Genomic DNA, 24634 nt, shown 5'->3' on the forward strand with positions numbered 1-24634 from the left:
GAGAATGTGAAATAAAGCTCTGTGGTTCAGATCTGACTCATGTGAAATTTTGTTTGAACTGTGTTGCTGTTTAAAAACTTGAATTAGTTCCTAACTTTCAAATATCAGAAAATTTCACCTAAGAACAGGAATTTAAGGGGTTGCGTAGCAGTTATCTATTACCACAATAATGCTCATAACAAACAACCATGAAAACTCAGTGGCATACAGCAGAAAGGTTTTGCTCGTGTGTCTGGGATCATTTAGTGGCTAGCTATGTGGTTTCACTCATCTTGGCTGGGATCACAATTCTGGCCCTGAGCTGGAGTGATTTGTCTTTTGCCCACATCCCTGTCTCTCATCCTCATCAGCCTAGCAAAATTTATCCTCACTCTCAACCATACATTCTCATGGTGATGTCAGAAGTAAAAGAGAGGAACATGCAAGACCTCTTAGTTCTAAGCTTAGAACTGGCATTTATCATTTGAGCTTCATTCTGTTGGCCAAAACATGGCAATGGTTAGCTCAGAGTCAGAGTGTGACAAGCCTTGTGTAGTTACTTGGCAGACAGCGTGGACACAGGAAGGAGTGGGGGAGAATGGGGCCATTTCTCTTATTTACCACACTTTGCTGAAAAATTAAGAACATCTGACAGTACTGGGACCATATTAAAGGTGTGGCACTAATTGATTGGGTTGAGTAGCTGCTGCTAGCTTTAGATGATCATGCATTTGCTAGTTTAGTAACAGTGCTTACCCATCTTTTATTATCTTTCTGAAACTAACACCAGTGTTGACTTACTGTTATCATACCACTTTAACTGTAACTTTTCTTAAAGTAGAGAGTCTTTTCTGCATCTATGCTATGGGAAAATGAGATGCAGACTAAGAGGGTCATATGATGTTTCTCTTTCCTAGTTTGCTTCATTCTTTTATGCAGCTTGTCTAGCTTTGGTGGTTATCTGAGTTTCGGGCCAGGTGACTTTTGTTGTTGAAATGTTCTTCATGAACCCAGGATAGAAGTTAAAGACATTGGAACTTGTGACATAACCTGATAAATTGTAAGTATGTAATAAAGTTGTAAAATTTGCAATAATATTTCTGTGAGAGCTGGAGAGAGCTATCAGTTAGAATCTCTGTAAACAAAGTGCAATCACATGTAACTAACTTGCTCCATAAAGGTTCAATTAACTTCCATCATAGACAAATACACATATCTTACACGGATAAGGCATAGGTTGTTAAAAAGGGGAAGTAAGTCCAGACCAAAAGACTCAATTAACAGATAAAATAAATGCTCTTTTCCAGAAAGCTCTGCATCATATTTCTCCCGGAACAGTTTTCAGGCACGAACTCCCTCAGAATCCTTGATAACCACATTTAGGAAGATGCATCCTAAATGTCCTTCCTCTCTCCTTTCTATCCCCTTCATAGTCTCAATTCATCTATTATTCATTCTTTTTGAATTTTTGAATTTTATGTTTGTATATGTATAAGTGAGTGTGTGTGTGTGTGTGTATATATACACACTTGCATATTTATATACAATTTCCTTGCAACACCACTATCCCCACAAATTGTATCATGTTTGAATATTTTGTGGGGTAAAGAAGAAGACAGTTTAGGATAAGAAGACCAGCTGAGGGGACATTAAACTAGACAGTTAGCTTGTCTTTCTGCCTCAGTTTTCTCGTCTGTAAAATGGAGATAATGATTTCTAATGTGTGAAGCATAGAACCCAAATATTATTGGGGTTGTTATCACCATTATGAACATTATTGTTGTTGTTTCCAGATCTATCATTGTAAAAGCACAAATACAGAATTAAAATCACTTGCACATGTGTATGAGCATCCACTTATTCCTTCTTTCCACTTGTGACCTCCACTTTCTGCCATTTTCATAATTAGGGGTATTGCTATACTGTGCCCCTGTATTAGGACAGTTTCACTTAATTCTTAAATGAATATACTTAGTAGCTATTTTCTCTTCAAAATTATGCATACCAGCCAACACTAGGCTTTGGGAGGGGTCTTCCAAGGAGCATTCTCACTTTTTCCCCTAACAGCCTTCCTGAATGAGGGAGACTATTCATTTAACCAAGGCTTATTGTTCTCCAGGAAAGTCCTGCCTTGCAATAAGCTCAAGGTTCCCTTTTACAGTCATTCCTGAAGATAATTCTCTGGTGAATACTATTCCTTGCTCTGGACATAACATTCCTCTCAGAGGAGGAGTGATGCGATCCTTGACAGCCATGGTGCCAATATGATATCTTTGTGTGGGGACTTCACTTCATTCGTAAGGACATTTAAACCTTCCATGGCATGAACACAGAGAGGGGGACATTATTGCTCCCTACTTGATGATTCCCAATGAATGACTATCAGCAAGTACAGTTTATATCCCCTTACTATGCTCTCAAAGTCTTCTACTAATCTCTAGAGCAATGTGTCTTCCCCTCCCTTTTGCCAAAAGTGGGGGGTGGGGAGGAATGGAGAAAGAGGAAGGGAGAGAGACAGCAAGAGATGGTTGAAAGGAAGGGAAAGCAAAGGAAAGGAAAACATATAGTCAAATGTATTTGTGGAGTGATGTACGCTGTTCCCCTCAGAAAAATTTGGTACCAAGCTTGAACAGAATCCAAGGGAAGCATGGGGGTTAGCTTAGAACATCCAAGGAAAGCTGAACCACCAGAACTTGGGAAGAAGGGAGAGTCATATAGCAGGAAAAGAGGAGTGACACTTCATGGCACTGAATCTGTCTTTGTGTCTGGCTGGTAAAGTAGCACTTTCTTAGGAGGGAGAATCTAATTGGCCTGGACTGGGTTGTGTGTCCAACAGTTTGTGAGGGGGTATAACTTGAGCACTCTGATGGAAAACCGTAGCTCAAGCAAATGTCTTGTTCCCAAAGGAAAAGTGGGCAGCTTTACCAAAACAGGGAGAAAGAGTCATGGTAGGAATGCACAACAGGAATCAACAACACACTCTGCCTTTTACAGCATCACAGTGCACATTCGCTCTGAATATTCTCTCCACTAGAGAAACCTATTCAACCACATGTAATCTGAGCTCATATTTCTTGTTATTTATGTAATGTCATTTGACCTCAGGAGAAGCTAGAATTCCTTTGAAAATGCTGATTTACTTTTCTTGGGCACCACACTTTAATCTTTGCTTATATTCTTCCTCCAATCTATTTCCTAGTCATTTGATAGAATTAGCTTCACAATTTGTATATTTTAGAATATCAGCTTGTATGGGTGACAGGTATTTGCTTCTTAATCACTTCGAATATAGCAAATATTTGTAAATTTGCTTTAGGGCCATCCATCCTCTTTTTCTCCTCAGTGCCTTTATCCTGGTCTATGGTTCTTCTCTCCACCCATTTCTGGGTCTCTTTCCTTTGGAATGTGGTTTATATTCTCTGGCTCCTGCCCCTGTCAGCTCCTAGTCCTTACTCATACATGGTTTCCCACAAAGCCTTCTTTCTTTTGGCTTTCTGATTTTTCAGTTGTTGACCTTGAGCCTTGCGTTTCAATTGGAACCTGTTGTATAAATACCGCCACTCCCAAGATGCCCCCACTTTTCCTGCATCTCACTGCAGTCTCATTCTTTTGTTCAAGTGCCACTTTACTTATTGATTACTTAATCTTTCTTCAGGTTCTTTCAGGATTTGATTTGTAATAGCAAATTCTGAATTGGCAGCAGCTCTGGAGGGAGAGAGGAACAATTCCCACCGATTTCAACAATAACTGTTCACCAAGTGTAACCCCATCCACTAGTCTGGAGGAGAACTCCAGGATTCTGAAGAGACACAGGTTCAGTCAAGTTACTTTGGTATAATTTGAGATACACATGTATCCATGATTAAACCCTGTTTAATGTTTGCCTACTTATTTTACAGTTACTATTAGTGGTAATTGAATTGGCCAATAAATGATGATCATATATTATTGGAGAATGATGTACATTCATCATGCTGCTTTCTAAAGTTTACATTTAGATTTCATTTTTGTCAGTTTCCCACACAGCTCATTTTCCATTCTGCTTTTTTCCCCCCATTTCTATTGCTTTAAAATAGGAAAGAGACATAAATTGGCTGCCGGAAAAGGACACATTTTTTTTTATCCTCAAGATCAAAATTGTTTACTAACACACCACCTGTTTTTCATTTAACAAAACTTCCAATTGCAAAAAAAAAAAAGTGTAAAAGAAGGGACAAAAGGGGAAAAATTTTCCTGCTCTGATTTCTAACAGTTGATCAGTGACATTATTTATTACACAGTGACAGATGATAGAATTGAAAGGACTTCCTTTAGTCCTGTCTCTCGGCTTTATGCCATAAACTCTATCTAATCTTTCTCTAGCAGACACCCAGGCTTGTCCACTAGATACAGTGTTTCAACGTCATTCTTTATGTCCTTTTCATGAATCTTCTTCCAATATGGTCCCTGACTTTAGTTTGGGACGAGGCAGGGGTTGCTGGAGGATAATGGACAAGCCAGAAATAGTTCTGGAGAGTTTGAGATGTCTGACTATTCTTTGTGAGCATTTAAACAAATACTGTTTATTTATGTTTCTGAATATAAATAATAGCACATATTTATTGGGTCCTTTTGAGGTTCCAGTCATTGGGCCAAGGACATTGTGCCAAGGCCATTTGTTTTCTCCTTTAATCTTCACAACAAACTCAAGAGTATGCAGAAACCACTACTTTCCCCCAAGTGTAGATTCTTCTCTTTATCCTTTAATAATAGGAACTTAAATATAGCTAGACACAGGATAGTGTCCACTGACTGGACTGCATTTCCCAGTCTCCCTTGCAGCTGGTGTGGCCAGATGGCTAAATTACCATTGGCACATGAGTGGAACTGATATGTGCAGATTTTGGGCCATGGTCTTAAAATGTGCTAAAACGAAAGCTTGAGCAAATTTTGCTTGGATCTCAGAGAGTTTTATTGAATCAATTCGTGAATTGGGGAAACTTCAGTTGCCATGAGGTAGAGAAGAGTTCTGCTGAAGAAAGAGGGCAATGTTCTTTTTTTAAATTTTTTTTTTTTTTTGCACGGGCAGCCTCAGCAATGGGTTTTTATAGGTAAAATAAGTTACTACATTGGGAGATAAATTTTGTTGGCTAGTGCAGACTACATTTCCTAATATGGTTTGTGCAGGTGTTTGCCTGGGAATGAGGAAGTTAGCTGGTGAAAACTGATTGGCTGCATTTAAGTTTTGTCTTCTGGGTGAGCTGGGCAGTTACAGGAACTAGAGACTTACTTAGGTTTTTGATTTGCTGATGTGGGGTTTAGCATGGGTGGCTCCATGTAGGACTTGATTTTATTTATCAAAAGAAGGGGATACCTTTCCTTTTATCTCTTGTTGACTGACAAACCACCCCAAAACTTAGTAGGTTAAAACCACCACCATTTATTTTCGCTCATAGTTCTGCAGCTGACAATTTGGGTCAGGATCAACTGGCTGATTCTTCAGCTGGCATTAGCTGAGCTTTTAGCTGTGATCATCTGTCAGCTACCTGGGGGGCTGAATGTGGGCAGGAGTTATAGGAGTAGTTGGACTACATGTCTTTTTTTTCCACACAGTGGGCTAGTTTCAGCATATTTACACAGGGGCTAGCAAGTTCCAGGACAGCAAGCAGAAGAGTTCAAGATCCTTGAGACATAGATTCAGAACTCTGAGAACATTATTTTTGCTACATTTTATTAGATAAAACAAATCACAAGACCAGCACAGATTCAAGGGGTGGGGAATTTGGTTACCTTATGGGAGTTGTCGCAAAGTCACATTATTAAGGGGAATGGACACAAGGAAAGTAGAACAGTGACCATTTTTGGGGTCTGCATTACTTCCTCTTCATTTATTAATTTTCCCACTGGCTAATATATTCATGTGATAGTAAGAGATTAAGGAGAATTTTTTATAAAAATACAGACTATTTATTGAGCTTGACAAAGCAACATGAGAGAATGAGCCCTTTTTCTGGCACCTGAGCACTGCTATTTCAGCCTTAGACTGCTTATGATCTGTTATTATTTGAAAAGAGAAATAAACTTCTATTGTATTAAATGCAATATCATTTTATTGCCTTTACTATAGCAATTTAACGAAAATCCAAACTATTAATAAACCCATTTTATGTATGATAAAATTGAGCTTTAGAAAGACTAAGTAAGTTTCCCAAAGTCACCCAGCAGATAAGTAGCAGCGGCTTTAATTGAACCCAAGACTGTGTGATTCCAGAGCCCATGTGCTTAAACACTGTACTGCATTTGAACATTGCAACAGTATTTACTTTTCTTACCTACAAGGAATACAATTTGAAAGGTCTGTTTTTCATCTACAGAAGGAATTTACGATTTCTACTGGATGAGTACATTGAATGTAAAGTCTCAGTCATTTGTAGTTCAAAATATATTTGATCCTTATATAATTTTAATATATCCTTTAAGCATGTAAATATTGTTTTTTTTTTTGACCTGTCAGCTTTTTCTCCTTTATCCTTAAGGACTGTATGTGAAGTTATTAAGGTTGAACATGAATGGTTAGCCAATCAGAAGAGGAAATACACAAAAGATTAAAACATACTGGGTAATTTTATAATATACATCTCATGCTGAGTGTGACAAGAAACAGACTCTGAATTTAACTATTCTTGGTCAGAAATTGTAAAATAAATAAAAAATGGTGCATGCATAGCATTCAAACTTAGGTACAACTTAAATATACAAATGTTATATTACCCCTGGTTTATATCTCTAATAGCATGTTCTACCATTCTAATTAAGTTAGAGACGACATCATTTGTTGGGCTTCTATAGGAATGTGTTAAAATTGAGAATGAGAGTTGACTCTTGATTTTTGTCTGTCACAAGAAAGCATATTGGTGATCCAGAAGAACTGTCCACCAGTACTTGCTTTCTTTTCCATTGGGCCATTGTATTGTCCCTTTCATTTTTTCTAAAGACTTAAAACCAGAAATTTCTATATTCAAGTAAAGGTTTTCTATGTCAAGTTATTAGTGTGGGAGTACGGGGGAGTCTCAATGCTGCCCGTGCAGGCAGCTGAGAATCTTCTACAATTTCTTCAATCCTTTGTGTACATGATGAGCTAGAATAACCTCGCTGAACTGAATTATTCTTCCATGGTATGGTTCAGTGAATACCATAATATTTTAGCACAGCTTGAGTGATTTTTAATGCCAAAAACATCAGCAAGAAATACAAATGTTACAAAAATATTGAAACAATACTGTAAAAAAGCCCAGGATCATAAATACTTTACTTTGCAAGGTCTCAAAGGTCAACATAGCAATACTGTGGAAAATTAAAATGCTCTGTGTGAGAGCCTTTCAGGGGAAAAGACACGCAAGCATACACAGTTAGTGGTTTACTATCAAAATGCAGAAAACCATTCTCTGAATACATTTTAGGCTGATTAACAAAGAAAAAAAATAACCGTTTTCCAGGAGTAAAAATTTATGAAGTTATTCATCTGCATGTTTCTTTATTTGATTTTAATTACAATCTAATTAAAGGAGAATTACAGCCTGTGATAGAGAGAGATGACTTTTATATAAATTATGTCCTTAACCACACAAAAGAATACAGCATGTAGACAGAAGGCAGCTGAGGATTTGGATTTGGGCAGTTAAAGTACCAAAAACTTTTGACTAAGAACAGATTAAGAAATCTGGAAAACTTCCTTTTAGCCAAGTGCTCATTGAGCGACTGTGTCACAGGTGTATGTAAAGTCAATCAGGAGAAAGGAAAAAAAATATATGGCTTGTAATATCTATGCACAGAACAAGGAAAGCTGGTCTTTATTTGTTCTATGGTATTCAGGTGCGTGCTGGCTTCTAATGGATCTGCCCACCATTGATCAAATCCTCTTATCCTCTGCTTTCCTGGGAAATGTGTCAGCTTCAATCAAAATCAGTGAATCCATGGAAAAATAACCCAACCTGATAATGAGAGATGATTCAGATAGTTGGAAATAGCAGATTCCCTTTTTAGATTTTTTTTTTTTATCTGTTATTGTCTAGGGCATCTCATGGATTTAGAGCCTTCTATGTTCTATCGGGCCTCTCTCTCCCCATCTCCTCAAATATCCTTTTGGACTGCTCATTTCCACCTTAGGTAGCTTGCTTAATTGAACTGCAGTTTCAGTTAGGCCCATCTTTTATTTGATTCATTTTTAAAAGTTTATCAAAGAGTACAAAATATCTGGCCCATTGTTATATGTATTTTTTGGAGTGGAAAAATTTTAATAAGGCATGATAACTGTGAAAGGAAAAGAGGAGGAGGTGGGGTTGGACAGGGGGAACCATCCCCCTGGTACATCTAGGAGCTCTGAAGCACAGATCACACTTTAGAGATGGCCCACTTTTGGCAGAAACAACTGGGCCCTTATACCATAGCCCTGTTCAGGCATTGACCAGGGACCAACCAGAGAAGAGTACAACTTCTTAAAAACTGAGACAGACCCTGAAGGAAATAACAGCTGAAGGCTGTCATTCTCTTGGCAGCTAGGCAGCACTGTTTTCCTGAAGAGAGATCTGAGCAGGCACATCCATGTTGACAACAGTGGTCATTGTTTCCAGTGCTGGCCGAGAAAAATTCTGAGCAAGTGTTGGGACTCAATGCAAAAGGCAAGCAGAGGTGTCATGACTGATTTAGGCTTTGTTCAAAGGTGTTGAGCAAGGAGGAGAGACCTGCCTGCCCAAAGTCTATCCTACTGGAATAGATTGTCTCAAAAATCTACTTCAGCTCCGACAAGTTTAGTTCTTTGGTTTCTTCTTCAGCAGTTTTTCTCAGACTCCATGGTTAACAGGATGTTCAGACCCAAGACGATCTATGCTACCTCCTGAGGAGAAAATCAGTCAAATGTCTGGAAGCTCCAGATTGATGGAATCATAGCTCACTATTTAAAGCCATGCCCTCAGCTTTGACTCTGTGAATCCATTTCACAACTTCTTTCAAAGCCAGAAGGTTTTCAGCTACCTTTAGAATGTCAGCTCCAAGACTTTAATAACAGACAGTTACTTTTCTGAATGGTCAACCAGCTCTGGTTTCTCTGAGAATGTCCTGGCGGTCAGAGGTCCAAAGTGAATCACACTGGACTAAAATCAAGGTATGGCAGAGCTGTGTTCTTTTTGGAGGTTCCATTTTCAGCTTCTGGAGGTTGCTTACATTCCTTAGCTGGTGGTTTCTTTGCAATAGTGACATCACTTTGACCTCTATCTCCATCATCACCACTGCTCCTCTTTCTCTGTCTCCATCATCATATTGCACTCTCTGATTCTGATCCTCCTCCCTCTCTCTTATAACATCCCTTATGATTACCTTGAGTCTACCAGGATGATCCAAGATAATCAACCAATCTTGAAATCCTTAACCAAATTGTGTATGAGAAAAAATACCATGTTTCTGTAATGCTGGATTAGGCAAATAGTTTTAGGTATGACATCAAAAGCATAATACATAAAAGAAAAAAATTAGACTTGATCAAAATTAAAATTTTCTGCTCCTTAAGAGATACTGTTAAGACAATGAAAAGCTATTGGCTGAGAGAAAATTTTGCAAAACATATAACTGACAAAGGACTTATATTCAGAATACAAAATGTACTTTTAAATCACAATAAAAAAAATCTAAAAATATGGGCAGGGCATCGTCAACATGGCAACCAAAAATATCCCCCCCAAAAACACCTCCCCAGAGATTCAGTGAATAAAAGAACAGATTCCACTTGCTTAGAACTCTGGAGGATGGCCGCGAGAGGAAGAAAGACCCCACAAATGCTGAAGTGAAGGGAAAGGAAAATACCAGGCAGTAACCTTCTGTCCTGGATCATCAGTCCATTCTCTCTCCCTTACTAGGTCCAGTGCACCTTGGAGAGTTGCTCAGAGAAGGCAGCCCTGATTCCTCCCACCTCCCACCTGGCAGAGTATCAACAGAACCCCGGGCATATTCAGAACAGGGACCCGAGTCCACAGAGACCAAGGGTGGAACACAAGTTGGCTGAGGAGTGCTGCACACAAAAGGGCCTCCAGGAGGTTAAAAAAAAAAGAAGAAAGAAAGAGTGAGATTGTGGTAAAACTCTGGCTGGAAAGTGCTACTCTCACTCAATGAAAGTTAAATGGACTTTTCTGAAGTGACCCACCTTTCTGGATTGATCCCATCTGGATAGAACACCATACTGGGGAAGAAACTGGAGTAAGAAAAAGTCTTATGGGGAGGGGGCAAAAGAGGGGTATGTGTGGATTTTAACTGAACTTCTGTAAGACAGGAGGATCCCAAAACTGAAAAGAATGAAGAAGACAGAGCACTGAGTAAGGGAGGGAATTTAAACAAATCATAGGATCTGGAGTGAAAATTCTGCACACAAAAAAGCCCAGTTCAAGATTTCCAGAGATGGAACAGAGGAAAGTTTTCTCTTGGTGGTGAAATAATTACACAAAAAGTACAATCTTAATAATTGTACCACATATCCAGGGAAAGATTCAGATGAAGAAGAGCTGAGAAGAACTGATCATTTAAACACTGAAGGTCTAGAATAAGTTGGCTTAATCATCAAAGAAGGGCTTTAACAAAGAGGAATCTACAATAAAACCCTAAACAAGAGAAAGAAACTAACCTTCAGAGTAAACTCACCAAGATAATTAGATGCTTAGACATCAGCAAAAATTACAAGCTATACTAAGAAAAAGGAAGATAGGGTTCCGTCAATGGAACAAATTAAAACATCAGAGGAGACACAGAATTTGAAACAAATAATCAAAGAAGTTCATACTGAATTGTGAAAAACTGAAAGCTTTCCCTCTAATATCTGGAACAAGACAAAGATGCCCCTGTCACCTATGTTATTCAATATTTCACTGGATATTCTAGCCAAAATAATTATTCAAAAAAAAGCATCAAGATTTGAAAGGAAGAAGAAAAAAGTTCACTATTTGTAGATGACATGATTCTGCATATAGAAAGTCCTGAAAAATCTACAATAAAACTACTAGAGCTAAGATACAAGTTCAGCAAAGTGGTGGGGATACAATATCAATGCAAAAAAAAATCAGTATTTCTAATAATGCGAGCAATGAGCAAGATGTGAAGGAAACCAAGAAAAAAATCCATGTACCATAGCAACTAAAAGAATCAAATATCTAGGAATAAATTTAACCAAGGATGTTAAGGACTTGAATTCAGAAAATTCTAAAACATTTCTAGAAGAAATTAAAGAATACCTAAATAGCTGGAAGGACATTCCATGTTCATGGATTGGAAGACTAAATATTATATCAATTTTACCCAAAGTGTTTTAAAGAGTCAACGCAATCTCAATGCAAATTCTAATAACTTTCTTTGCAGAAATGGAAAAGCCAATTATCAAATTTATTTGGAAGGGTAAGATGCCCTGATTAGCCAGAAATATCTTGAGGAAGAAGAAAAAAGTTGAGGAAGTCACACTTTCTGACTTTAAAGCATATTACAAAGCTAGAGTGGTCAAAACAGCATAGTATTGGCACAAGGATGGTCATATTGACTAAGGGAATCAAAATGAAAGTTCAAAAATAGACCCTCACATCTATAACCAATTGATTTTTGGCAAGGATGTCATGTCCACTCAATTGGGAAAGAACAGTCTCTTCAACAAATTGTTGGGAGAATTGGTTATCCATATGCAAAAGAATGAAAGAGGGCTGCTATCTCACATCATATACAAAAGTTAAGTTAAAATGGCTCAAATACCTAAACATAAGAACTAGAACTATAAAATTCCTACAATAAAATGTAGGGGATCAGTTATAGGATCTTGTTTAAGGCAATAGTTTCTTAGACTTTACTACCAAACCACAAGCAACAAAAGAAAAAATAGATAAATGGGACTTATTCAAAATAAAAAAAAAATATGCATCAAAAGTCTCTGTCATGAAAGTGAAAAGACAATCTATTCAATGGGAGAAAATACTTGGAAACTACATATCCAGTAAGGGTTTAATATCCAGAATATATAAATAAATTCTAAAACTCAACAATGAAAAGGCAAAAACAGCAACAACAACAACAACAACAACAACAAAAAAAAAAACAGTTAAATAGTGGGTAAAATACTTGAGAAGAAATTTCTCCAAAGAGGCTACTTAATAGTAAATGAAAAGATGCTTATCATCTTAGGGAAATTCAAATCAAAACCACAGCTACCCACAAGTGTTGGAGACAATATGGAGAAATATGAACAATCATTAATTGCTGGTGGGAATGTAAAATCATGCAGCCACTGTGGATGACAGTTTGGTGGTTCCTCAGGATCTAAATACACAATTACCATATGATGCATCAATCCTGCTACTAGGTAGATACCCAAAGGAACTGAAAGTGGGGACTCAAGCTCACATTTGCACACCTGTTTTCATTGCTGATCCCTGGTCTACCCAAACAATTGCCAAAAGATGGAAGCAACCCAAGTGATGGCAACTGATGAATGGATAAAAAAAATGTGGTATATACGTACAATGAAATATTATTCAGTTGTAAGAAGGAATGAAGTCCTGATGCATTTGATAACATGGATGAACCTTGAGCATGAAGTCCTGATGCATTTGATAACATGGATGAACCTTGAGCACATTATGTTGAGTGAAATAAGCCAGACACAAAAGGACAAATATTATATTATCTCACAGTTTCAAACAAGTTATAATAAACAAACTCATAGAGTTAGAATGTAGAATATAAGGTACCATGAGATAGGTTAGGGTTATAGAATGGGGAGTTGACACTAAACTCATACAGATTTTTAAATTTTCTGATGGTAAAGGTTTGGAAATAGATGATGGTGACAGTAGCATTTTATTGTGAATTTATCAAGAACACTGAACTATACAGGTGAATGCTGTTGAAAGAGGAAACTTAAGGATGTAATATTACTAGAATAAAAATGAAAAGATAAAACATAAGACTGTACAGCATAGTAAACCCTATTATAGACGATGAACTATAGTTAATAGTACAAGTACACAAATGTTCTTACATGGATTATAACAAATTTATTATACTTATACAAGTTGCCAATAATAGAGTGATATATGGCAAAAATATACCTACTGTAAATAATGGATGATAGACAGAACTATCTGATAATATTTCATCAATTGTAACAAAGGTAATTATTGTTAAAAGATTATTTAAAAAGTGCTATAATTAATAGTAACAAATGTTTCACAACAATGAAAGGTGGTGGTGGTGGTGGTGGGGAATATGGGAATCCTATATTTTATACATGATTGTTTTGTAAACTAATAACTTCTCTAATTAAAACCAATGTGGTATATACATAAAATGGAATATTATTCAGCTAAGAAGGAATAAAGTCCTGATTCATATGACAATATGGATGAAACCTGAGGACATTATGCTGAATGAATTAAGACAGATGCAAAAGGACAAATATTATATGATCTCACTGACATGAACTACTTATAATAAGCAACTCATAGAGTTAGAATCTAGAATATAGGTGACCAGGTATTGCCAGAATGCAATATCAGAAGTAGAACAGTTTTTTAAAGTGGTAATTTATTAAGTTGCAAGTTTACAGTTCTGAGATCATAGAAATGTCCAAACTAAGACATCCAGAGAAAGATACCTTAACTTCAAAGAAAGGGCTGATGTCACTTGGGGTTTCTCTCTCAGCTGGGAAAGTACAAGGCAATGTCTGCTAGCTTTCTTTAACAGCTTTTTCTTGGCTTCTCCTTCAAAGGCCTTCCCAAGGACATTTACCTTCTGCATCTCCAAATGTCTCCACCTATGTGGGCTCTGTTAGCACTGAAGCTCTTCCAAAACGGTTCCCTCTTGAAGGGCTCCAGTAAGCAATCCTGCCTTGAATGGGCAGAGACACATCTCCATGGAAACCACCTAATCAAAAGGTCCCACCCACAACTGGATGGGTCACATCTCCACAGAGACAATAAAAATGATCCCACCCAGCAATACTGAATGAGGATTAAAGAACATAGCTTTTCTGGGTACCCAACAGTTTCAAACTGGCACACAAGGGTTGAGGATAGAGTATGGGAAGTTGATGCTTGATTTGTACAAAATTTCTATTTAGGTTGACTGTAAAGCTTTGGAAATGGATGGTGGTCACGGTAGGTAGCACATTATTGTGACTGTAATTAATAGCACTGAATTATACAGATGGATGTGGTTAAAAGGGGAAACTTTAGGTTGTGTATGTTACTAGAATAAAGTTAAAAGATAAAGTGTAACATAGTGAATTGTATTGTAGAAGAAAATACATACACCTAATGTACACTTTGGATGATAGTTAAAAGTACTATTTTTAATATTTTTTCATCAATTGAAAGAGGGGTAATTAATGTTCAAAAATTTAATACAACTATAAAAGTGCTATCATCAATTGTAACAAATATTCCATATCAATGTAAGGTGGTGATGTTGGGTGGTGTATGGGACTCCTGTATTTTATTCATGATTGGTCTGTAAACCCACAACTTTTCAAATAAAAAAATTAATCATCATTCGTATAAATAGATTACTAACTACAAGTAACCTCTCCATCCTTATTAGAAACTAAGCTCAAACATCAAATGACTTCCAGTGCACTATTTTTTTTACTACTGTGGGCAGTTTTGGGTAGACCATTAAGCTTTATATTGAAAGATAAAAATATTTGAAAACTCCATATGATGCAATCCACAAATTCAAGATAACCATGCATGGAATTTTTTAAAAATTAAATAAACATAACTAGTGTAAAATAAGATACTACAATTTTATTGAAGAAATGGGCAAAATACCTGAATAGACATTTCTCCAAAGAAGATATAAAAACAGCCAAAAAGCATATGAAAAGATGCTTAACATCATTAGCCTTTATTTGGGAAATGTAAATCAAAACCAAAATGAGATATGATTTCACACCCACTAGAAGAACTACTATTAAAAAATTGGGAAAAAACAAGTGTTGGAGATGATGTAGAGAAGTAGGAACACTCATTCCTCGTTGGTGGCGATGTAAAATGGTGAAACCAGTGTGGAAAACAGTTTGGTGATTTCTCAGAAAGTCAAGTATAGAACTACCATATGACCTGGCAATGCTGCTTCTAAGTATATACTTCAAATGATTTAAAGCAGGGACACAGATATTTGCACACCATTGCATTATTCACAATTACCAAAAGTGGGAAGCGAACCAAGCGTCCATCAATGTAGTACATGCATTCAATGGAATATTATTCAGTCCTAAAAAGGAATGAATTTCTGGTGCATGCAATGACATGGATAAACATTGGAGGCATCATGCTGAGTGAAATAAGCCAGACACATATCATATGATCTCACTGATTTGAAATTATTAGATTTCATAGAGTCAGAAACCAGAGAACAGGGTACTGTGGGCCAGGGTGAGGTTAAGATTGGGGAGTTAATGCTGACTTGGTACAGAATTTCTCTTTGGGGTGATGGAGAGGTTTTGGTGGTGAATGGTGGCAATAATAGCACAGCATTGTGAATGTAATTAACAACACTGAGTTGTATATTTGAATGTGATTAAAAGGGGAAATCACACACACACACGCACACACACACACACACATATATATATATACACTACCAGAATAATTTTTTTAAAACCCATAGGAATGTACAATAGAACAGTGAACCCTACTGTAGATCCATGGCCTATAGTAAATAATACACTTATAATAATATTCTGTTATCAATTGTAACAATAGTTTCACACTAATGCAATGTATTAATAATCAAGGGTTGGTATATGGAAACTCCGATTGTTCTACCTGTATTAATAATCGGGTTGGTATACGGAAACTCTGAATGTTCTGCAAGATTTTTCTATAAACTTATAACTTCTCTAATAAGAAAATTCATATTAAAAAATGGAAAAAAAGGGGGGCAATGGTGGCTCAGTGGCAGAGTTCTTGCCTGCCATGCTGGAGACCTGGGTTTGGTTCCCGGTGTCTGACCATGTTAAAAAAAAATGGAAAAAAAGGGTGCATGTGTGGTTCAGTGGCAGAATGCTCGCCCTCCATGTGGGAGCCCTGGGTTCAATTCCAAGACCATGCACCCACCCCCTCAAAAAAAAAGGTAAAAATATGGACAAAAGTTTTGAACAGATACTTCACCAAAGGAGATAAATGGATGGCATAAAGGACATGTGAAAATATTCAACATCACTTGTTATTAAGGAATGATATACATACTTATTTAAATCACTTAAATATCAAAAATGTAAAACTCACTGCTGGTGGGAATGAAGAGCAATTAGAACACTTATACTTTGCTGGGGAACGTAAATTGCTACAACCAAATTGTAAAATAGTTTGTTAGTTGCCAATACAGTCAAAAATATACCTACTATATTACTCATCAATCCTATTCCAAAATATTTACCTAAAAGAAACATGTTGAGAAGCAAACTTATGTATAATATTGGCTTTATGAGCACTTGGCAAAACCTGGAAATGACACAATGTGTTTAAAATGGTGAATGAATAAACAAATCGTGGTGCAAACATACAGCGGATTACTACTCAGCAATAAAAAGGAGGGAAGTACTGGTGCATTTAGTACTATGGGTGACTCTCATAGGCATTAGGCCAGGTAAAAGTAGCCATATTCAAAAGTCTGCAAACTGTGTGATTCCATTTATATAACATTTTGGAAAAGAGAAAACTATAGGGCCTATAGGGGGAGAACAGAGTAATCATAAAGGTGCATGAAGAAATTTTGGGGGGTGATGGACCCATACTATATTCTTATCAACTTGGTAATTATACATCTGGGTGATAGAAATATACACTATTTTGATTGTCTGAATACCTAAGTGTATGTGTTTGTCAAACTCTTAAAATCTTACACTAAAAAGACTATTTTAGGGTGGGCCACGGTGGCTCAGCAGGCAGAGTTCTCGCCTGCTATGCCAGAGACTTTGATTCCTGGTGCCTGTCCGTGAAAGAAAAAAAAAGGAGTATTTTACTACATGTAAATTATGGCTCAATAACTAGATAATATTAGACTATGGCAATTTTTTGCATCTATCATTAGAGTCAATCACTATGACAATAATTAAAGACCTGAGTCTATTATAATTTGTGTTTTTCAGGTCACTAGTATATATGGATCATAATCATTGCATACCTTACTCTGGGTCAATTATATTTTTACCTGTCTGTGTGTTTGGGACGGAGAGGGAGGGGGGAGTTGTTGAGTAAATGGTAGGTGGGGTGGGAGAGTGTAATAGCAATCTGTCACTCTTTAATATCACCTCCTATTTTTTCCCCTTGCCCTCTATCAATAATGAATAACTCAAAAGTGCCTAACTGGGCTATGCATTCCATGCCACTATTCCTTCTTACTCACCCTAGGTCTTCCTGGATTTCCCTTGTCTGATGAGCGAAGTTTCTTTATCTCTCTTTTTTTTACTGTTTCTAAAATAACATTTATTGTCTTTCAAACTTGTAAGTTAATTGTACAACACAGAAAATAGAGAAGCACAAAAAACGAAGAACACAAACATCATCCAGAATCACAAACAGTTTACAGTTTGACATATTCTTCTAGGGTTCACATCTTGACATATTTTTCTTGGTCCTTTATCTGTATACACACAACTGAGTGTACACTTTTTTTTTTTTTCATGGGCAGGGAATCGAACCCAGGTCCTCTGGCATGGCAGGCAAGCATCTTTGCCTGCTGAGCCACCGTGGCCCACCCATGAGCGTACACTTTTATGTGGTTGAGATCTCACAGAATGCATCGTGCTTTTCCATGAATATTTACCAATTCAAAGTCCCAAAGCCATGAGTATTGTGATAACCAAGAATACATGACAAACTCAATCAGGGGAAAAAAAATACATATTCCTACTTTTCTTGGGGGCCAAATGTCAAAGAAGACAAAAATGCAACAAGCATCTACAGATATTAGCAGAGTTACAAATACTGCATTTCCTTAGTGCTCAATTTAAAACGAAACATAAAGCAAGAATGCAATAAGAATAAGGTACCTAAAAGAATTCATGGTCAGATCTATACTGAAATAATAGCAAGGTATACTTCCATGAATTATTTAACAGTGTTTGTACGGTATCCAAGAGATGCATACATACAATGGTCACATCAAAGTGGAACTATGAGCACATCTGCACTTTCTACTGTCCCTCTGCAGCCGATCTAATGAACAAGTTCAGATGCAAGCTGCTCAAAGACGTTTTAATAATTCCATGCCAAAAATGCTTTTCTATTAACAAAAAGACAGTTATAAATTCATTAATTCACTAGCTCTACATTTTATTATACATTGTTACTTCAAGATATCAAAAAAGCTTAGATATTGTGAAATAAAAATTAATTTTATCTGCAATAAACACAGATGTTTTACAAAAATGCACATAAAACTGTGGTTATAATCTAACACAGTCTTCTAGATAATACAGATACTAGCAGAAAGCCTTCCCCGTGCCTTTCCTCGTCTTCCTCTCCCATCAATTCAGTGACTAAGTACAGAAATACATCTCGCTCCAAGAGGTGGATTAACAATGCTCCCAGAAGACATCCTTTCTATAAACTAACACAGGACATTTCTTTTTTTTTTTTTTTTTTAAAGGAAAGACAGAGAGAAGGAAGGAAGGATAGAAGGAAGGAAGGAAGGAAGAAAGGGAAACATCTTTAAACATTTTCTTGTTTTATTGTATTCTGTTTCTCCGTTTTTGTTACATGGGCTGGGGCCGGGAATCGAACCGAGGTCCTCCGGCATAGCAGGCAAGCACTTTGCCCGCTGAGCCACCGCGGCCCGCCAGGACATTTCTATAGGGACTACTTTTCTACTTCTATTTTAAATATACTTTGGACATTAGAACTTAATCTTTAATGCACAGTAATAACTAAAATGCCTATACAGAAAACAGACAACCCGCCCTTCCCTCTTCCCTACACTACCCACCCTGTCATCATACTCCTATAAGACATCGGTTTACAATGCCACTCCGCCAATACAGCTGTTCCTCTGTACTAGCAGAAAAATATTTATAAAGTGTTATTTTTTACACTCTCTACTTTTAACATGTTGCATAGGTGGAAGCATCTAGAAAGACTAGATGTTTAAAATAAGGACTTACATTTGTCCATGATACACACACAGCAGCATTGAACATACCATATACATATAACAAAGGAAATAATCTGAAAGCATCTTCTAAATAGGAACATCCTGGCCTAGAACTCTTCCCCTTTCCACCTTTATCAACCCAGTATTGCATCTGCAATGCTTAGAGGGGACTTTAATAATTTTGCTTCCACAAGTAAATTCTGTTGTTTTTCAGAACGAAGTCTTCCCTATGAATTTTAACACATAATTTATTAGTTTACTAACTCTACTTCTTTCACACACTGGCAAATTCTTTAGCATCTAGAAAGACTAGGTGATACAAAATTAGGATTCTTTTGTCCACTACACACACTTCACATAGTAAAGTGAAACAAAATGTACAGAACACAGAGGACGATGGTTTATATTGTCCAACTATTGACTTACTGGCATAGAGCCCTTGATACTTCCTTCTCCCTCCTCTCTGAAACAGCACAAACAGAATGTGTATTGTCCTGAAAGGGGTTTGACTTTTCCATTCCAAAATATATCATACGAATTTTAACAAAACAATATCTACAAAATGTGTTATTTTAATACCTCTATTTTTGCCATACTTTCTGCACTTCTAAACATATAGAAAGACTAGATGGCTCAAATAAGGACTTAAATTTATCCACTACATACACAATAGTGTTAAATAAATCTCACACCTGTAACAACGGTTATATTTGAAAAAAACATTCTGTCCAGAGTTCTTCATTTCTCCTGATTCCTTCTCTCCACCATAAACCCAGTGGATGAGTTACAGGTATGTGTGTCACTTAGATGTGGTTTTACAATTTCATTTCTAAGGGTCATTTTCAGAAGACAGCTTGTCTATGAATTTTAACACAAATTGTACAAAATGTGTTAGCTTACTAATTATATTTTTGTCATACATTGGCAACCTCTTTAATATCTACAGGCTGGATGTTATAAAATTAGGACTCATTTGCCTGTTTATACACAATATATTCAGTACAGCAAAGTTAAATGAGTGCACATAACATACAGGGCGATGGATGATCAGAAATTTTCTAGCACATACTAGCCAAACACCTTTTGCAGTTTCTCCCCTCCCACCTCTTTCAAACCAATAAACAAGTATAAGAGTACAGTGTTCAGAGGTGGTTTAACAATTGCATTCTCAACGACAGTATTTTCCATCAAATTTTTTTATTTTGCATGGGCGCATCTCTGGGATGGGTCTCCGGCACGGCACGTGAGAATTCTGCCACTGAATCACCGTCACACCGCCTTCCCATCAAAGTTTAAAAGTTATTTACAGTGTTATCCTACTACCTCCATCTTTAAACACATCAAGAACTTCTAAACATTTAGAAAGGCTAGAAATTCCAAATAAGAGCATACGTGTCCACTGCATACATAGTATTGTTAAATAAAACTGCACAAACAGTAATGGGTATAATCCGAGGTGTCTCCTAACTATTACATCTTGGCCTCGAACCATTCCCTCTTCACTTTCTTTTCTCCACCACCATTTCAGCAGACAAGTACAGGTAAGTGTAACGTTTAGAGGTGGTTGGACAAATTTATACTCAAAAGTCATTTAAAGTTGACAAGTTTTCAAATGAATTTCGACCCAAAGTATACAGATATGCTAATTTTATCAACTATGCTCTGTCATGTACTGGCAAGCTCTTTAACACTACAGACCAGATGTTACAAAATTAAGACTCATTTGTTCCTTATATACCCTATACATACAGCCAAACAAATGCACCGAACATACAGAATAACTTTTTTCTGAACACACTAGCGTATTCCTTTTTGTAATTGCTTTCCTTCCACCTCCTCCAAACCATTGAATGAGTATATAGACAGTAGTGTGCTGCTCATAGAGATGGTTTAACAACCCCATCTCTAAAAGACACTATTTACAAAGTAATATTTTACCACTTCTATTTTTAACATACGTTGGGCACTTCTAAACATCTAGACGGACTAGATGTTTCAAATACGGACTTAGTTTGCCCACTATATCCAGAGTAGTCTTGAATAAACCGCACACATGCAACAACAGCTGATCTGAAAGTGTCTTCTAAATATGAGCATTTTGGTCTAGAACCTTCCCTTTTATACTTCCCCCACCAAAACTGTGGGCTGCAATGCTCAAATTTTCAGAAAAAAACTTTCTAGAAATTTTAGCACAAAATGTGCAAGATGTATTAGTTTACTAACTCTATTTTTGTCATAGACTGGCAATCTCTTTAACATCTAGAAGACTAGATGTAAATTAGGATATATCCGTGCATTATATACACCATATATACATCAAAGTAAAACTAAACGCACAATAGTTACTCTTGCCTCCTTATAAACACACTGGCATAAGGCTCTTTACACTTCCCTCTCCCTCCTTCCCCAATTCAGTGAACAAAATGTGTACTGCTCAGAGAATTGGTTCAGCCATTCCAAGAAAACCCACAATATTTCAATATGAATTTTAACAAAAAGATAATTTAAAAATGTTTTCCTACTATGTCTACTTTTAACATAAGTTGGGCACTTCAGAACATCTAGGAAAGGGATATATTTTAAAAAGTACTTAGCATTGTCAACTCTAGATAGAGTAGTGAGGAGTGAAATGCACACACAGAATGATGCTTATACTATGAACATATCATCTAAACATGACCAGTCTGGCATAGAACCTTCTCTTCCTCTTCTTAGTCTTCTGCTCTATGTCCTCTAACCCACAGAACAAGTATGCATGTGTGTCCTCCACGTGTCACTTCCAGAGGAAGTCTAAATTCCACTTCAAAGTCATTTCTAGAAGACATTTCCATGATTTTTTTTCCCCTAACAAATGGGCATTACAAGATGTGTGATATTCTAACTCTATCATATGTCCACAGCCTTTACATCTAGAAAACAGATATGGCAAAATTTTCTTCCAAAAGGTTGGATGGAAAGTTGAGAGCAGCTTTTTCATGCCTTCTGTAAAGGGCCAGTAAATCTTCCCAAAGGGTGGTGGGCACTTTTTATTGAACAAATGTGGCATTATTCTACTATTTCTCTCTCCTAATATCAAGCAAGGTTTAGCCACGTGATGTCCCGCTGACCCTCCCACCCGTGGTGGCCCAGGGACTCACCTTCCAGTTGCTAAGGCCTTTGCCCGTCCCTGTCAGGACGAGGTGGCATCTCCTCCAGCTGCACTGACTGGTCACCCTTGGTCCCGGATCTGCACTGCTCCACGGCCTGAAGGGGTGGCCGCGCTTGTGTCCACGCAGATTGGCGTTTTGGGCCCTCGAGTCCCCAACGACTCTCCGCGACGTTCGGGAAGCGGCCGTTCTCCTCTCCCCGCACGTCTGGGCAGGGAAATCGGGCGGCGGGAGAGGTCCAGGCCCGGGGAGGCCGCTGCGCCCATCAGGACCCCCAGGGCTGCCTCAGGGCTGGTCCCGGCCAGCGGGCAGCCAAGGCGAGGACCGCGGGTCTCCGTAGGGCTGGGACGGCTGCGCCCGGGTCACCCGCCGACCCCCGGCGGAGGGCTCGGAGAACGCAGGCTGCGCTTTGTTTTCCACCGCAGGCTGCCTGAACTCCTTGTCTTCTTACCTTTCAAGAACTAAATTAAGCTTTATGCTTTCAGTGAAGCGTCCTGCTCCATCAAGGCAGTCACAGTCAAATTTGCTCTGAATTATTGTCCTTCCTCCATTCTTTCACTTTTAGCTCCTTCATGTGATTAATCACAATATATATTATTTTACCACTAAATAGCAAATTACTGAGAAAAACACCTTGTTTTAGAAAATTTCAGATCCTCTTAGCTCTCTGTGCAGAGCATAATATATGATGGGTTCTCAGTAGTTCTCGATACATTTTCACTAAGTGAACTAATGAATAAAAATATACTTTTTTTTTGTAAAATACATATCTTTCATTTGTATTACACATTTGTTTCTTTTTTGTGGTTTCTTCTTAACTGATTTGTAAAGAGATAGATCATATTCATATCCCCTCCAATGTACTGAAACGGTAAAGGGTATAATTTATTTAAAATGTGTTCTTTGATTTTTAAATACAATCTAATCATCACATAAAACAAACCAAAAAACCGAAAAGTAAATTACTAAAGCCTTTCTATTTCTGGAATGTTAACTTTGCTTTAGATTAGGATAATAGAGGAACGGCATTTTGATCAGAAGTGTTCCCATTTTTGTACTGCTAGAACCTTATTATCAGTCTTTTGGAAAGCTTAGACAATCAAATGGACTCTTCGTTCATTTGCAATTAAACAGCAGAGCTTAGGAAAAGCAAGAGATACGATTATTTACAATCCCATGTGAAGCACAGAGTTTATTAATCATAGTTATATTTTACTACACTCATGAACAGAAAGTAGTTCAACATTTTTTTTTTTTTGTATGCTGTATGGCAGGGGTCACATTTCATTATTTTTCCATGTGAATATCCCATTATTGCAGAACCATTCGTTTGAACTTTTTTGTTTGTTTGGCTTTTGTTTCTTTGTTTGTTTTTGGGAAGTGCATGGGCCAGGAATCGAACTTGGGTCTCCCATATGGCAGGCGAGAATTCTACCACTGAACTATTCTTGCATCCCCCTCAGCATCTATTTTTGATGTACGGTCAAGGCTCATGAGTATACAAAGGTTGACAGTCCTTGACTGGTGGTCATTACTAATTTAATAAGCAGTCTTCAAAGGTCTTGCAGATACAAAGGAATCTGAAGTTACATGTGTAATATACAGCATGAACAAAATACTTAATTCCCTTCACTTTGGAACCTAGAGGACAGTTATTAAAATTTTATGGTGCAAATTAAAATTTAAGTTTAAAATACAAGATCAAAAAATCATCTCTTTTCCCTAAGTGCTGTTAAGGATCGGTGTTTTGAATAGAGAAACCGAATGTCCAATGTCATGTTCTTTCCCTCTGGAGAGTCAGAATAGAGCTAATCAGAGGTAAGTAGAGAAATGTATCTTTCTATATATTTTTTCAAGTGGGAATTTTGAATTACTTCTTAATATATAATGTAACCATAGTCACAGAGTGGAAAATACAAATCAAATATGAGTGGGGCAGATTTTGGAGAAATAAGTGTGGTATGGGAAAAGGCAAAGTTTACATCAATGATAATCTTAGAACTCTGAAAAAGTACATCATTGAATAACAACAAACACCTCCAACATGAGAAAATACAGAAACACACAATTTCACCTTTATGCTCTACTACTTGTGATTCATAAAAGGCATTACCATATGACACAGCAATCCCACTTCCTGGTATATACTGAAAAGAGTTGAAAGCAGGGCCTCGAACAGATATTTGTATAGTAATGCTCATAGCAGTACTATTCACAAGAGACAAAAGGTGGAAACAATCCAAGTGTCCAATTTCATTTTGTGATTATGAAATATTACTCAGCCATAAAAGGAATGAAGTTCTGATACATGCAAAAATATGGATGAAGCTTGAAGACATGATGTTGAATGAAATAAA

The 24634-nt window shown here is 37.2% G+C and overlaps 2 long non-coding RNA genes across 2 annotated transcripts in view; one reads left to right on the forward strand and one right to left on the reverse strand.

Annotated features, from left to right (window-relative positions):
• LOC143664582 (uncharacterized) overlaps nt 1-22462 on the reverse strand; it is a 116478-nt gene extending 94016 nt beyond the window's left edge. Inside the window, exons 1-2 of the long non-coding RNA XR_013166524.1 lie at nt 22269-22462; nt 18134-18264 (exon numbers count right to left, since the gene is read on the reverse strand). This is a non-coding gene — a long non-coding RNA (uncharacterized LOC143664582). The remainder of the gene's footprint in view (nt 1-18133; nt 18265-22268) is intronic.
• On the forward strand, nt 468-3927 carry LOC143664580 (uncharacterized). Its single transcript, XR_013166523.1, has 3 exons — nt 468-653; nt 897-1039; nt 3635-3927. It is a non-coding gene; the product is annotated as an uncharacterized LOC143664580 (long non-coding RNA).
• Nucleotides 22463-24634: the final 2172 nt, after the last annotated feature.

Source organism: Tamandua tetradactyla, chromosome 20 (genome assembly GCF_023851605.1).
Source record: "Tamandua tetradactyla isolate mTamTet1 chromosome 20, mTamTet1.pri, whole genome shotgun sequence".
In the NCBI taxonomy this organism is placed as follows: Eukaryota; Metazoa; Chordata; class Mammalia; order Pilosa; family Myrmecophagidae; genus Tamandua; species Tamandua tetradactyla.